At 47.9% G+C, this 15,844-nt stretch overlaps 1 protein-coding gene across 2 annotated transcripts in view; it reads left to right on the plus strand.

The window, feature by feature from the left end:
- The window catches only part of LARGE1 (LARGE xylosyl- and glucuronyltransferase 1), a 530,062-nt gene that overhangs the window by 428,061 nt on the left and 86,157 nt on the right, over window positions 1-15,844 (plus strand). The window lies entirely within an intron of this gene.

Raw genomic sequence — 15,844 nt, forward strand, 5'->3', positions numbered from 1 at the left:
GGCCCAATGCCAGGTGGTCCAGACACAGCCCATGACCTCATGGAGTGTATAAACAAGAAACTAGCGCCACCTCTCTGTCCTTAAGCTCAGGTCCTGCCAATGTCAGTCTGTGAAATGCCTCTGATCCTTCTGCCCTTTCTCCTCCTTCTTACCCCTGCTTCGGCACCCTGTTCTCAAAGGATGTAGACCCGTGATCTGTCAGGACTAGAACTTGGAGCTCAGGGAGCAGTAGGTTTGGTCAGGCCATAAAGGGCATCTGAGACCAGCTATGCCAGGTTGTGTGGGTGTCTGGGGATGGCGCCCCCTGCAGGTGCTCGGGAAAGCCTGTCCTAGAGGCGAAGACCAGGCTGTAGTGGGAAGAACCAAAAGAAAGTCAATTCTGGTAGCGGAAGGTCAAATTCCAGAGAGGTCAGATGCAAACAGGGTCCCTCAGAGGCCAAGGGAAAGAGGATGCGAGTCAAGCTTTCAGAGGTGGAGTCAGAGGGGGGAGTCATAGCTGGAGGAGAATAAGAAAGGAAAGGTCTGGAGTCAGTGACCTGAGCGGCCAGAGGGGGCAGTTAGGGAGCCCTGTACCAAAGGCCATCTTTTGAGATGGGGGACATTCCTTAGCTGACATTTCCAGCTTATCGAGGCATGTCTCACTCTACGTAAGGTTTACAGCCTGCAAAGGTTGGTGTCCAAGAACTTCAACCACCAGCCCTACATACAACGGGGGGCTCCCCTGCTGTGCTGACATTAACCCTGCAGTGGCTGTGATGTGGGGCAGTCTAAGGAGGCCCTGAGAGGGGCCAGGTAGGGGACTCAGAGCAGCAGCTGTCTATAAGCTGGGCTGGAAGTGTCCTAAGGATGGGTGGGGTGCACCTCCGCATACCAGCCAGGGACTGGCCAGGTGCCGTGCCAGAAGCTTTCTAGGTGTCACCTCATCTGATCTTCACACGAACCCCGTGAGGCATGTGCTCTCCCCTATCCCTATTTCACGCACAGCAAACTCAAGCTTAGAGAGTTTAAGGCTGTAGTCTGATACCTGAGGAGGCTGCTGAGTTAACTTCTCACCTTCCCAGCTTGAACTTCTGTGGCTTCAAGATCAAGAATACTTTCTTGAAATGTAGAGTCCTGGACTCTGCCCTTGAAGGGTCTGCAGAGAGGCCCAGGATTCTGCCCTATACGAATCCTCCAGGATGTTTCTGGAGCAGAAGGTCCGAGGGTCTGCTCTGAAAGGTGGCCCCCTTTTCCTTTCTAAACGAGACTCCCCAAAGGCTGTTTTCTTGGTGCATTTGAGGCGGGGCCCTTTAGGAACCCACAGTGGGCCAATGCAAGGGCTCCCCAGGCTTGCCTTTGATAAGCAGATCGCCCCATGTTGATCTGTGCCTGGATCCCAGCGCATGCACTCCTGGCTTCCCTAAAGCCTGTACTGGTTGTGGGGAAGACTGGAAATCTCAGGTAACCCCTGCATGTATTTAGTTTCTGTCTTCCACAACACAGAATAATAGTGTCACCCAGAGATACACAGCTTCATACTTGAGGTCTTGAGGTCATAGCATCGGGGACATGGTTATCTGTGTAAAACAAAAACCACTGGTCGTCAATCCAGGTTTGCAGGGAGAAGAAAAATGTCACACACTGGGGAATTTATTATGTCAAAAATGATAGATTCCCTCTAGCCCCTCCCAGTTTGCCTCGAAATGTGAGGTCAGGAGACATCCTTGTGTCTAAACCACCTCCAGCTCCTGTTTGATTTGCCAAGGCAGTGAGTTACTTCCCTTCTTGCTGCAACTAAAAAGACAGAGCAGACAGGAGAGAGTCCTGTTAGAAGTGATGTGTCCATTTAAATAAGCCGGTGACACCAAGTGATCATTCCAGAAGGATTTATGCACCATCCAAATGCATTGGCTTTCCTGATGCCGATTTGTTGTTTTAAGACTAAGATGGTACCACCCATCAGTGGATGAGTCATCCAAACATTTAGGTTCCCATGGAAATTGAGGATTCCGCTAGGAGGGAACCGGTCACCCTGAATCTTAAGCACATCTCAAGCTTCCAAAAGGGGTACTTCCAGCAAAGCCTGATTGAGTCTTCAGCTTGGCGTCGGCAAACTCAGGCAGATCCAGGTTAGAATCGCATGTCAGCCATTTATTCTCTGTGAGGGTGGTGGCCACGTCGATACACCAACTTGACCCTTAGGTCTTTCCCTTGGAGAACAGGATAATCATAGCACCTAGCGTGCGAGGATTAACAAGGTAACTTGTTTAACAGGCCTGAACTGCTATCTGGCACAACATCTTAGTCTGTGTACTCTTGCCTTTTTCTGCCGCTTATTCTGTCAGGGAATGGAATCCACCTGCTTGAAAAATACTGCTTATATGAGGTTTGCTAAAATCTCCAAAGTCCCCAGTTCAAAGAAAACCAAGAAGTGTTTTGCTTTCCCCGGAAACATAAGGCAGCTGCCCGGCAGTTTCTATCCTCCCTCTCCCCTGTCTGGCGAAGTTTACCTTTTCATATTATTTTAGAAAAAAAAAAAATGATGACTTTATATCTCAGCTTCCTTTGTTCTACTTTGAAATTCTCGAGAAAAAGCAGGAGGTGCTTCATTTGGAGGATCTGCCTTCAAGACCTAACCTTGTCGCCTTTCAGCTTTGCTCCCTGTGGAGCTCTGAGCCTTGGGCTTCTCACCTGTTCCCGGAGAGCGAGGCTGCCATCGCAGAGCCGCCGGGGGGCTCCACTGTGGCGGGGCAGCCACAGGGGCCCGGTGAACCCGAGTGCATTCGAAGCTAGTTGGCTGAAGTAACTGCATTCAAGAAGTTTAGATTCTGCCCCATTTATCAACGTCAGCCGCATTCACCAGGCGTCAGACCAGACACCTTACCATGCATAATCTTCATTAATTGCAAGAATCACTTTGTAAGGTAGACTTCCCTTTCAGAGAGCCAGCCAGCATTCCCTTCCTCTTTTTGACTTTCCTTCCTAGTCTGCTTACACAAAGCCCACGGGGCCCTAAAAAATTCGGGAAGATCTGCCCACCATCTCCATGCCCTCCCTCCCTTCTTTCGGGAGCCATTTATAACTTAATTCCATCTTCACGGAGCTAGATAGCTACAGCAGCTGCAGATGACCAGGCAGACCCTGGCACCGGGCCTTTGCCATAACCACTCAGTTGGAATATAAAGGGCAACTCCCACATCCTTGCACAGAGATGGGTTCGGTCCCAACCATTCTGTCCATTCGTCGTCTCCTATGTGCAAAGAAGCTGTCATTCACCCAGCATTCAGCTGTCTGCAGGACTTTAAAAAAAAAGAGAGAAAACAGGATTATGACAGGTTCATTAAGATTCAGTCGACCTCAGTGCATATGCAGATGGTGAGTATCTTAAAAACAAACATCAGCAAAGAAGAGACAGGGAAGAAGAGCTACAAATAGCAGGTGACTGGAGGATGTGGCAAAGGCAGGCAGGCCAGTCAAAAGAAGATGTCAGGTTTCCCAAGGGGTCTGTTTGCCAGCATCCCAGAGGTTACTCAAGGAGAAGGTGTGTCCTCTCCACAATAAAGGGCATAATATTAACCAGAGGATATGTTTAAGAAACGATTTGAAAATAAAATGTATCCTGTTCCCCACATTAGGCCAGAGACAGGCAGATGGAGACCTGGCTCTCTAGGGAGGGAGGAAGGATTTCTCTAGGAATTCTTATCCACAGAACAACAAAGCTGGGACATTCAAGGACTGGCTCACCTCTGAGGTCGGAGCAAACTGGGGGCTCTGAAGAAATGGGAAATGATGCATGATAGTCAGACCCCACTGTGAACTCCATGGCAGGGATTCCAGAGGAGCACACTGGAGACAGCCTGCCACAGAACTGTTAAGCAAATAGTCTTCGTGGAGTAAATGCAAGTGTAGGATGTAGGCTGACCCTGTGCATTGCCTCTGACATCCAGCATTTGCAGCCGTAGGCAAATCCCTGCTTTTCTCTGAGTCCTCCTTGTCTTTTGGGTCAAAAACTAAGATCTGTTCGTTGTGATTGGACAGTTTCAGTCTGTGATAATTATATCCAGACAAATTAGATTTAAATGCAGTTCCTTCATTCAGCACATGCTACTGAATGCCTGTTACTCTGGATAGAAAAAGATTATTATTTAACAATGAATGATACCAAGAGCCTTCCTTCAAGATCTTAATCTGGTAAAGAAGAGTCGGCATATCCACAAATAATTTGGAATGGCTTGAACCCCTAGCATGTTTGAAAGTCAGAGTTGACTGTCAGCCCTAAATAACCCAAGACCAGCATCTTCTAGGCTAATTCCAGAAGACAGTGCAGAAGATATTAATATGTGTTTAGACACTGTGGATAGGTAAGGTTGAGAAATCTGCATACTCTATTCTTCCCTTGGAAATTCAAATTGCATGTTGGTGTATTAGAGATCCTAAAAAATCCAAAAGTTAAAAAGCAGTTAAAATAAAACAAAACTATGAAAAAAGAGTGAATAAGTAAATGAAATATTACAAAAAAAAAAAAGAAAGCAAGCAGGTTAAACCCAGCAGTATATCCCACTGTTACTTGATCCTAGAGCTATGAAAACAAGTTTAGCAAAAACTATGCCTGTACGAACTCCTGGGATAAGAGTTATCTATGAGCTCTTTATCCCAAGCTCTTGGCACAAAAGCATGTAAAATTTGTGTCATAATCCCATTAAAAGGTGCTTGCCAGTCTAGGAATGGTTCATCTCACCACACTCAATGTAAATGTCTACTCTAATTTGCGCTGCAGGTTCTCTTTCTACTATAAAGATATGGACACCATATAATTGCACTTTCTCAATCAATATCCTGTGTATCACTGCATATCTGGAGCCAGTCACCAGCCAGCAGCCCTCCAGAACCTTCTTTCCCCATGGAGTTCCATGTGAAATAGCTTCTAGACCTTTCACCATCCTTATTAGTTGGCCATCTCTAGAGAGCTCCAATTTCTTTCTTTGGAAGTGGCACTCTGACCAGAATGGTACATTCTAGACATTATCAAACTCACAGGTTCATGTCCCTACCTGGACTCTTCAGCCCACTCTCCTGAGTCGTTTAGAATGTCTGTTTAAGGTGTCAGCTTTCAGGCCTTCATCCAGAGACAATGCAGCCGAGTCTCTAGGGATGAGGCCAGGTAACCTTTATTTTCAAAATGCTCCCTTTGTGATTCTGAGGCTCACTGGTTTGAGAACGGCCTCCTAGCACAGACTTTTATGGCCATTTGCTCATTAAGCTCAAATTGAACTTGAGTTCAACTGAAAAACTCCATGAATGAATTCAGCAAAAGGTTCCCCATTCTGTACCATAGTAATGTTCGGGCCTAAAGCATAGGCTTTATATTTATCTCTGGTGAGTTTTATCTGATTTAGGCCAATCTTTGTGTCATTTTATTTGACTTCATTTTAGCTCTCAATTTAGGTTCATCCCCCCAAAGGTAATGAAAATGGCTTCTCCTCATTTAGCCAGTGGCCTTGCCGCATTTTTCTAACAAATGTTTTGAATGTCTCTTTTATAATCCTAGAATAAATTTCAAAGATTACCTATATTACATGGTCTACAAATACAATTTCAAAATAAAAATCAATATAGTGCCCTGGCTATAATATAAAGAAGACATAAAAGGAAATTAATTTGCTATAATGAAATATTGACTTCACATGTAATTGCTCAGGCTTGGCGACAGCAGACCTAATGAGGTAATCAGATGCTTCTATGCCTGTGTTTAGGATAGAACCGTCTTCATTGTGGACTGCTACAAATGGTACTGATTGGGTCCTGGCAATCCCCATTCTACAGGTGGTGTTTGCCATCTGTGTGAAGTGTTTCCGAAGTAGTGAAGAGCTCTTGGTAAATTATCAAGTAAAAGGGAGCACCATCTTCCCTTGATTTATACTCCAAGTTCTGTGTCTGTGAAAATCATGTCATAAACAAGCACTTTGTTTTTTTTTTCTGTAAGTACTGTTAGTTTCAGGATCAGATAGTTATAACAATAATATGCAGCTATAAACATGAATATTCAGCGGGGCCCACATGTGCTAGTCTGCCCTGGGTCGGGTTCTGCCCTTTGGACAGCCATGAGCCCAGGGTGTTGCAGACGTTCAGCAGGCTAACTCCATGCAAGGCCCTGATAGGCTCAAGATCCCCCTCAAGATTGGCATGGACGAGTAAGATGATGCTTCCTGCTCAGAAGAGGCAGTTCTGCCATCCAGCTAACTCTGAGGTTCAGTAATGCTATACCCAAAGCTTGTCTACTCCACAAGCTGAACCAGAATCTCCTTTGGCCTTAGTTCTGCCTTCCAGGTTCGACCAGAGATCTGTTCCCTCTTCCTCCTGAAAACCCCTTAGGCAGCTAAGTGAAAGGAAGTGGACAGGGCATCCTCCACTTCTCTTCTTTGGCTTGTACACCTGGTTCCCACACTATATGGATTCTCTGAGCCTGAACTAAATCAGATATGAGATGGGGACAGTCGTGGTAGCTGCCTCACAAAGGCCTGCTGCGAGAAGTACCTGGGATGATGCGGCACACTCACTGTAAGAGGGGGCTTGGCATGCGGTCAGCGCTCAGTGAATGATGTAGTAGCTCTCCGTTCTCGCTATTTCAAAGGTAGACTAAGGGACTGAGGAGTTCCAACCTCTCATACAGTCGCCCTGAGCTCTTGGAGCTTCTATTTCGTTTTTCCTATAAAAGAAGGTGTTACTTATGCTACAGAGATAAACAGTCCTGGGTTTAAGTTCCTGCTCCCTCTGGTACTAGTTCCATGATTCCAGGCAACTAACAATCTTCTCTTTATCGTCTCAGGATAAGAAAAGTTCCCACCTCCTTGAGTTACTTTCAGGGAAAAAGAGAGAAAGTGCTTGGAACAATCTCTGGATCAATAAATGTCAGCTATTCATACTCTCTCTTTCCTTTTACATTAGAGTTTCCCAAACAGGGACACACCTGTGGTTCTCCCACATCTGTGAATAGTAACTCCATCTCTTGTCCACTGAAGAGATCTGGGGTGCACTCCCTCCCTGGCACTGCTGTCTGTTTGTTCATTCATTCACCAGACATGTATTCACCATGCATCCAGCATGTGCGACTTGCTGGGCACCTTTCTAGACCCTGGGATGGCACTGACCAAGACATAAAAAGGAGCCCTGCATACGGGAGGCCACTTGCTACTGGGGGTGAAGCGGTCAGTGCTCTCCCGCCCTCGGATGCACCCTGGACCGGGGCCTCCTGCCCTCAGTCAGCCTCAGCCTCCCCCCTTCCCTGCTGTTCCTTGAAGACACCTGCTTAAACTTGTGAGCTCCTCCATCTCCAAACCACAGCACCGCCTCACCCACCACGCTCTTCTCCTTAGTGTTCCTTGCCATCAGACATGCAACAATTTCCCTCATTCTCTTTTTAATTCTCTCTGTTTCCATGAGGATAAAAGTTCCTCAAGGGTAATAATTTCTGTCTATTAATTTTCCTGCTTTATCTCTTATACCTAGAGCCATGCCTGGCATATATTAGGCAACGAGTATTTATTGTTGAATAAAATAATTTTGGGACATGGTAAGCATTTGAAGAGACTAACATGGAATAGTGGGTATCAACAGGAGTTGGTGGGAATTTTGGCACCCAAGGGCCACTGGCAATGTACAGATTCTTTTGGTAGTCACAACTAAGGGGGTGCTGCTGGCGTGTAGTGGGTAGAGGCCAGGGATGCTGCCCAACAGCATACAGTGTGTAAGCGTCTTCAATGACAGAAATGTCAACACTTCTGAGTTTGAGAAACCCTGACACAATGTGATGCTCTGGGAGGCATAGAGGGAATTGGATTCTTCTAGAAAGAGCCATTTCCTTAGGAGAGGGTTCTCCTAGAGGGTGACATTTGAGCTAAAGACCTGCAAGAAGGGAGGTTGGCAGCCACGCTGAGATCCGGAGGAAAATAGCCTTCCAGACAGACAGCAAGTGCAAAGGCCCCTGAGCAAGAGGGGCCCTGGCTGTGTCCCTCTCACTTGGCCATGCCTCCCCTCCCTGTGGTCAGAGACGTCAAACACGTTCATCGTCTGAGGCTTACTGAAGGTCTATCTGTGGGTCATTCCTGACCCTGCAGAGTCTGACCCCTCCTTGCCCGCAGTCTAGTCATGTTCAAATTAGATTCTCCAAGTGTTCACATTCAGAATGCCGTCGGATTCTTCCCTCCATGCCCTTTGAGCTCCATGACTCACACTGGCGTGCTTTAGAGCCACGCGTCAGGTCCCGTTCTCCTGCGTTAGTTCCAGGGTTTGTAAAGATCGCCACCAGCCCAGAGAGAATCCTGGCCAAGTGCGTCATCTTTGCAAAGGAGTTGGCCTGGGCTGGCCTTAGCTAACTCGGCAGGCCCCCGGCCCCCTACTCTTCTCCGTGCTCCTGTTCAGCCATGCTGGCCTCCCGCCTGTTGGCCTAATGCACTCTCCCCCCTGGGCCTGAGCTCTCTGTCTGGGCTGCTCTTCTACCAGCTGCCCCTGCTGCTCCTTCTGATACTTCCCTCAGTACTTGGCTCAGACGTTCTTGCCTCTCAGTAGGCTTCCCCAACCATCTTAATCCAAAGTACTACCCTCCATGCTGTCACATCAATTTATTTTTCTTCATTGCACTTTCCATCAATGTTATAAAATATACACTTTAGATTATTCAACTGCTGCCTATTGTGGTAGGCAGAAGGATCCCCCCAAGGTGTCCATGCTCTAATCCCTGGAACGTGAGATCATGTTACATGGCAAAAGAGACCTTACAGCTATAATTACAGACCTTAAAAATAGGGAGATTATCCTGGATAATGGCCCCAAGTAGTCACAGGAGCCCTTAAAAGCAGAGAACTTCTTTTGCCCAGAAGTGGAATAGATATTACAGAAGAGAAGTCAGAGAGGTTGAAGCAGGAGGGAGAGTCATTATGCCGTTGCTGGTTTAAAGACAGGACAAAGTGACGAAGGATGCAGGTGGCCTTTGGGAGCTGAGGGCCTCCCAGCTGACAGCCCGCAAGGAAGAGGGGAGCTCAGTCCTACAACTGCAGGGATATGAATTCTGCCCACAACCTGATGAGCTTGGAAGTAGATTCTCCCGGAGAACTTCCAGATAAGATCCCAGACTAGTTGACACCTGGATTTTGGCCTTGAGACACTCAGCAGAGAACCACCCCCTAGATTTCTGACCTGTATAACTGTAAAATAAAAAATTTAAATGTTTTTAGCTGCCAAGGTAATTTGTTAGGGCAGCAATAAGAAATTCATACTCCTGTCTTTCCCTACCAGAATATAAGCTCCTTGAGGGCAGGTACCTTTTGTTGACTTGTGTATCCCCATCCTGAACATGGAAAGCTCTCAATAAATAGTCCTTGAATGAATAAATGAGTTCCAGCGTCCATCACTCCTATCTTTTTGGGTATGGAAGAGAACTGGAAAAGTCCACATACCCCCGTTTAGTGTTGCCCGTTCAATAGGCAGGCACGCAGCAGGTACCAGGTGCCTAGTTTGGGGCCCTGCACTATGAAAAGAAATTAAAAATAAGGTGTCTCATTACCATTGCCCCCTCCCCCAGGTGGTCCATGTAGACTTAAAGATCTGACGGTGAAAGACAATTAAATGTGGGAGGGGTTTGTTGACAACCCTGAGAGACAGAGTTGGCAGCCTGCTCGGATGCACTAAGGTGTCAGAGCCAGGACTGGGGAAGGGGAGGAACAGGGGACGTTCCAGACCAATGGAGCAGCGAGCCCCCAGGCGCAGGCTGGGAGATGTGGACATTCTCAGCACAAGCAGAGAACGGCACACAGTGTGGGTTTTCCATTTAATCAAAGGTGCGACTGGTAGAGTGTATGCCTAATGTGCAGGGAGCGGTGAAGAGCTCCCGACCTGGCTCTATCCATTCCAGGAACAGCGGCCTTGGGCAAAGCCCTTCACTTTCGGGTGTTTTTTTTTTTTGGCCTGACTTTCTTCACTTGTAAAATGGGAGTGTCAGTACAAATTCACAGGATTGCTAGAAAGACCAAGTGAATGGAAAATGCTTTGCAAACAGTAAGCACTCAATAAATGGCAGCCAAGGCTTCTGGCATAGTCGCAGAGAATGCAGGACTGGAGAAGCAGGCAGGGTTTCGGCGGTGAGTCTGGAACTAGGTGGATGCCAGGTTGCGATGCAAAAGAGGCGGTTCAGCTTTATCCGGCAGACTGGGGGGATTTCAAACAAGCCACAGCCTCACTCCGAGCCCTACGAGAAACCAGCCTCCCCGACACCCTCCTCCCTCTTTATCATCTCTGTTTCTGTCTCATCTCTGAGCTCAGTTTGCATGGTGATGCTGCGGCTGCAGCTGCTCAAACTCTGTGAGAGAGCCTCCGCCGGCAGGCCCAGAACACGCCACCCACCGCTCCGCCCTCAGCACACCGGGTTCTTTGAAGTCCCTGAGCAGGACAGCCAGGCAAGAATCCCCCACTTATCAAGCTTGGTGGGAGGCCTCCAATTAAACTGAGCCACTGAAGAGTTTTCCCAGCTACATCCTGAAAAGATGGCAAGATTGCTCATCACCTGCCCTCCTGAGCAAAGGGCACTGTTCTAGAAGAGGAACTCTGGCTTTGCTTCTTTCCTTCCCCAGGCACAGCCTCGCGGGAGAGAGTGTGTATTTAACTTCAGAATCGGACCTTAAGTGCAAGAAGACTGCTCCCCCACTTCTCCCAGAGACCTTTTTGCCTGAGCTGTTTTCTTTATAGGTGATTTTATTTCCTGGGTAGCTCTGACAACAGTCCCATGGTTTTGCTCCCTCCTTGCTAAGTAAGTCACCAAAAGAAAACAAAGGCAAAACATTGCCGCTGACCTGGGCCTTGCCTGCGGTTGTCCCGGTGAACTAGAATGGCCGCTTCTGTCTCTTGTCTTTCCAAAACTGCATTAGAAAGACACCTGTTGGCGCTTTAATTCTTTGTATCTTCTTTCCCTCTTTTTATTCCCTATGCCCTGTTTTCCTAACTGTCACCAGACTCTGAGACTCCACAGTTTGTTTGAATTTCTGTACATTCATTCAGTAAAGATGTCTTGAGTATTAGCTGTGCATAATATCAGGCCCTGTGCTAGGCTCTGGGGATGCTTGACGGAATCCTGGCCTCAGCCTGCAGACTGTCAGGAAGACCAGGATAATGTCCTTTAGGTCCATCCATATGGTCACAGATGGCAAGATTTCTGCCTTCTTTTAATCACTGAGCAATAGTCCATCATATATGTGTATACACCACACATTTTCTTTATCCATTCACCTTTGAAGGACACCCGGGTTGTTTCCCTCACTCGGTTGATGGTGGTGCTGTGGTGAACATTGGTGTGCAGATACGTATCTGACACCCTGAATCCAGTTCCTTTACAGAGTTACCTGTGGTACCTGTAATGTGGGGTAATGCCTGTATTAATTACCTGGGTCCTGGTCACCCTGCCACGGCATATATATCAAATCATCGCATTGTGCGCTTTAAACATACACATTTATATGGGGCAGTTCTCAATAGAGTTAAAACAAACCTAAAAACAAAAAGACTTAGGAACAATTAGAAGAGATTAGAATACGTAAGTGGCAGATGGAGAAAGCCCTTGGGCTATAGGGAAGAGGGGTGCAGATATGACCATCCAGTGGTTTATTTGCCTGGATTATGACCCATTAGCCTATACTTTCCCTGGGACTGACAGGACCTAGCAAAAAATGCCAGCAACATCAGAGAGAGCGCGAGTCACCAGCCTCCCAGTCTGTCTCCTTGAGAGAGCCATTCCTGTCATCCACCTTTATGCTTAAACAACTCCCCACCATGAGCCCTTAATTGCCAGATGTCCTTTTAGACCATATTTGACATTTCCTCACAGCAAGCCAGATATATTTGAATCAGAGTGGCGCGGGGGATCCTGAATGTGTTAGCAGAGCCCTGTGGACCGCTACAAGTCGAGGGAATCTCAGCTCAGACAATTACCCAAGAGACATCGCCCCTCTCTCAGCCCATGCCGCCCTTCCACCAAGGCCAGCCTGGCTTATTGGGCCCACGTGTAGTCAGCACAGACTGCATGCCCAGCATGGGGCCAGCAGGCTCTCCAGCTGTGCTCAGTGGAAGCACCCAGGGAAGTAGAAAACATGGTCCTTATCTTCAGCAGGCCTAGGATCAAGTTGGAGCGGCCAGGCAAATACACTCAGGGAATATTTCTTTCTTAATCTTATTCCTAGGCTATTTAGTATCTAACTAATGAATGTGTTGAACTGTTTACAGCAGGGCTTGACACATAACACATCTGGCCACTGCCTGTTTTGGTTTGTCTCGAGCTAGGAATAGTTTTTATATTCTTAAATAATTGAGAAAAAAATTAAAAGGTAAGTATGTTATGTGGCACATGTAAATGATATGAAATTCAAACATCGGTATCCATTCCTAAAGCACAGCTCGGGACGGCCACAGGCCCTTAAAAACCAATATGTGGAGATGAGCAGTCTCCTTCATTTTCTGATCCCCACCCTCCTGACATGGAGTTCAGCCATGTGGGATCCTATTTGGTTATCATGATGTCTTGCCAATGGGTTTCAGCCCCGGGCAAGTTCGCTATGGATTCAATGTGACCAAAGAAATGACAGTAGAATGTTCTTGGGGTGAAAGGGTTATACCCAACTGTATTTCCACGGTGGCAGGTCAGTCACTAGAATCCCATTCATTCAGAGCAAGTCTGCACGCAGCAAGCCAGTCTCTGCCTCTGGTCCTCTCTGCCTGCACAGCCGTCCTCTGGGCCTTTCTACCCGCACGGCCGTCCTAGTCTGTGTCCTCTGCTCTGCTCTCCTGCGGCCTTGCAGCGCTGCCACCGTGTTGCCCAGAGCACTGGTGGAGCTCTTTATGTAGAGTCAATAGCCCACACATGTGTAGTGAGCTAGCCAACCAGGGCCAGGTGAGAATCCTGGCCACAGGAACTTTCATTTTATCCACACATGATTACCTGGAATCACTCTGGATATTTGCTCGCAAGTACCATGCTTTCTCTCCACTCACTTCACAGAAGCAAAATTCATTCCTGGGAAGAAATTTCACCCTGTGTCACACAGATCCATAAAAGGATACTGTAGTTGGGCTCTACCTTCCCTGCCGCCCACCTCCCTTCTGTCTGGGTTACTGAGTGCTAGAAACGTCATCAGGGAAAGGACATTTCTCATTCCTGCCTGAGAGCTTGGACCACGGTAATTTTGCACTTTCTTTATAAATGATTGACACCACTACAAAAGGGATTTGGTTCTCCCCAGCCTTCAGTGTGCACCCCGCTAATCCAATTTATAGGAAATCCTCTCCCGTGAACAGGACAGCCTGCAGGTTTGCCCAGATCAGGCTGACAGAGAGCAGATGGGCTCACTCATTAGTACAGGTTCAGACCCTAAAGGGTTATCGGGGCCTTCTGCCTGCTGGAGTCCCTTCCCAGTAGGTGAGGCCTGTGTGCCCCTGGGAAAAATGTTAATGGCCCTGGTTGACATTTATTGAGCGCTTGTTAGGAATGGATGCATCCGATGGATTATCACCTTGTTTAACTTCCACAGCCGCCGGAGAGGCAGGCCATGCAGCCTGTCGGCACTCAGGGCTTTGCCCTGTGACTGATTCTGAGTTCCTCCCCCAGTCAGCATTGCCTGCTCCCTCGCCTCCAAGGTCTCCGTTTCACCTTCTCAGAGAAGTATTTGCTGACCACCCATTTACAATCTCAGCAGGTCCATCACCTGAGCACCCCTTACCCCGCTTCCCTGCTTTATCATCACATAACTTACTATGCATTTAACTGGCTTTGTTTGTTATCTTCCCTCTTCTGTTGGCCTGTAGGCTCCCTGAGGTCAGGGATTCTATTTTCAGAATGGGTTCTGGTGCAGGAGACTCTTGACAGATATCAACTGAATGAAAAAATTAATGTGATCCCACCATAGCCATTTTACAGACCAGGAGAGAGAAGTGTACAGAGATTAGCTGGCAAGCCCCAGGTGATGTGGAAAACAAGTAACAGCTACAGAATTAACCTCTCGAGCCTCCAAAGGCTCCCCTGCCAGTGCCTGGCCATATGCAAAGCCTTCTCTAGAAATGTGATTGTGCTAGGAAATAAGGGCACACACCTGCCAGCTCATCCTATTAAAGTGTTCCCTTGAAGCTGGCTTCCATGCAAGAGGGATTCACACTGCTAGCCAGGCCACCTGTGGTGCCATCTCTGCAATAGGCCCTGTGCTGGGGGCACTCAGCTCCCCAGAGCTCACTCTGGGTCAGCAGCAGTGCAGGGCACTATATTTGTCTGGAGCAGACCCGCTGTGAGTCACAGTATTAGAAGCTGTGGGTACAGTCAGTGAGGCCCACAGCCGCCCACCAGGAGCTCACCGTTTGGTGACACAAAGGATATAGGGTACCTGGCTTAAAGTCTCATATATAGACTGGGTTGCTCATGCTTTCTACAGCCAGTTTCCTATACTAGCCATGCTTTACTTCATCTCATGGACAACGGTATTGGGAAATGCATGGGCTTGAGAGCTATGAAACTGGGTCTGAATCTGGGTTCTCTTTAGTAATGTCCCCAGCTTTGCTGGGATGTTGCAAGGCGCAGAGGTAATGGGCATGCCCAGCACAAACCGGGGGTCTGGGAGGTGTCTCACAGTGGACTGCCACCATCATTTTCCATTATCAGTGTCATCATTTATTATTATCATTCAGCTTCTGAGCAGTGAATTCAATGCCTACAGGTCAATAGGGAGAACTTAGTTCAGGTTTAAAAATCTACCACAGGTAATAGCAATAACTCATTATTTAAGACTGGTCACTGTGCTATTTTATCTTATTTAGTCTTCACAATAGTCCTGTGAGTCATCACTAATGACTCCATTTTACAGAAGAGTACACTGACGCACAGAGCAGTAACTAACAGTCAGGTGCCCCAGGTCACATGCCTAGCAAGCATGGTGCTGACGTGGACGGATGCTAGGATGCTTACTCTTGCTCCCCAGGTAATCCAGGGGTGGACCTTGAGAGGTGACTCACTTCTTGCCATCGGTCTCAAACCAGTCAGGGAAGCAGCCCAGAGCTGGAACCTGGAGACTTGTAGTCAAGTCCTGTTTCTGCCACAGCATTGGTTTCCTGACCTTAGGCCCTGGAGCCCACTTCTCTGCTGCTTTCCTCATCTATACAGTGAAGAGGTTTCCCTAGGTGATGTTCAGGGGTCTTCCACTGGTTCTGTGAGGTGGCTCCTCCACTCGGCCTGCTGCAGGGCTACAGCGTCAGCACACGGTGCCACTGGAGTCCGTGGGAATCCCAGCTCTGCCCGTCACTACCTGCATGGCCTCTCTGAGTCCATTTCCTTACTTGTAAAATGAACATACTCATCCCAATTTCTCAAGGAATTAAGAGATACCGTAAGAGTCAGGATCCCGTCATCCCATCAGATGAGTCAAAGTATTTCAATGAAGGGGCTGTTTGTATGGTGAACGGGTGGCGCTGAAGGCGGCAGAGGGCTGCTAGGCACCAGAGGCGAGAAGCAGCGAGCTGTTACCACCTCTGGGCCGAGAGGGTGCATTCGTTTCGTAGGGCAGCCGTAACAAAGGACCACAGCCTGCGTGCCTTAGACAGCAGAATTTTGTTTTCTTACAATTCTAGAGGCTAGAAGTCCAGGATCAAGGTTCACAGGGTTGGTTTCTTCTGAAGCCTCTCCGCGTGGCTTGCAGATGGTCATCTTCTCCCTGTGTTTTGGTCGCCCCTCTGTACTTGTCTGACAAGTTTCCTCCTCTTGTAAGGACACCAGTCACCCTGGATTAGGGCCCATCCTAATCATCTCATTTTCACTTACCACCTCTCTAAAGACCCCCATCGTCACAAC

The sequence above is a fragment of the Manis pentadactyla genome, chromosome 10 (assembly GCF_030020395.1).
Source record: "Manis pentadactyla isolate mManPen7 chromosome 10, mManPen7.hap1, whole genome shotgun sequence".
In the NCBI taxonomy this organism is placed as follows: domain Eukaryota; kingdom Metazoa; phylum Chordata; class Mammalia; order Pholidota; family Manidae; genus Manis; species Manis pentadactyla.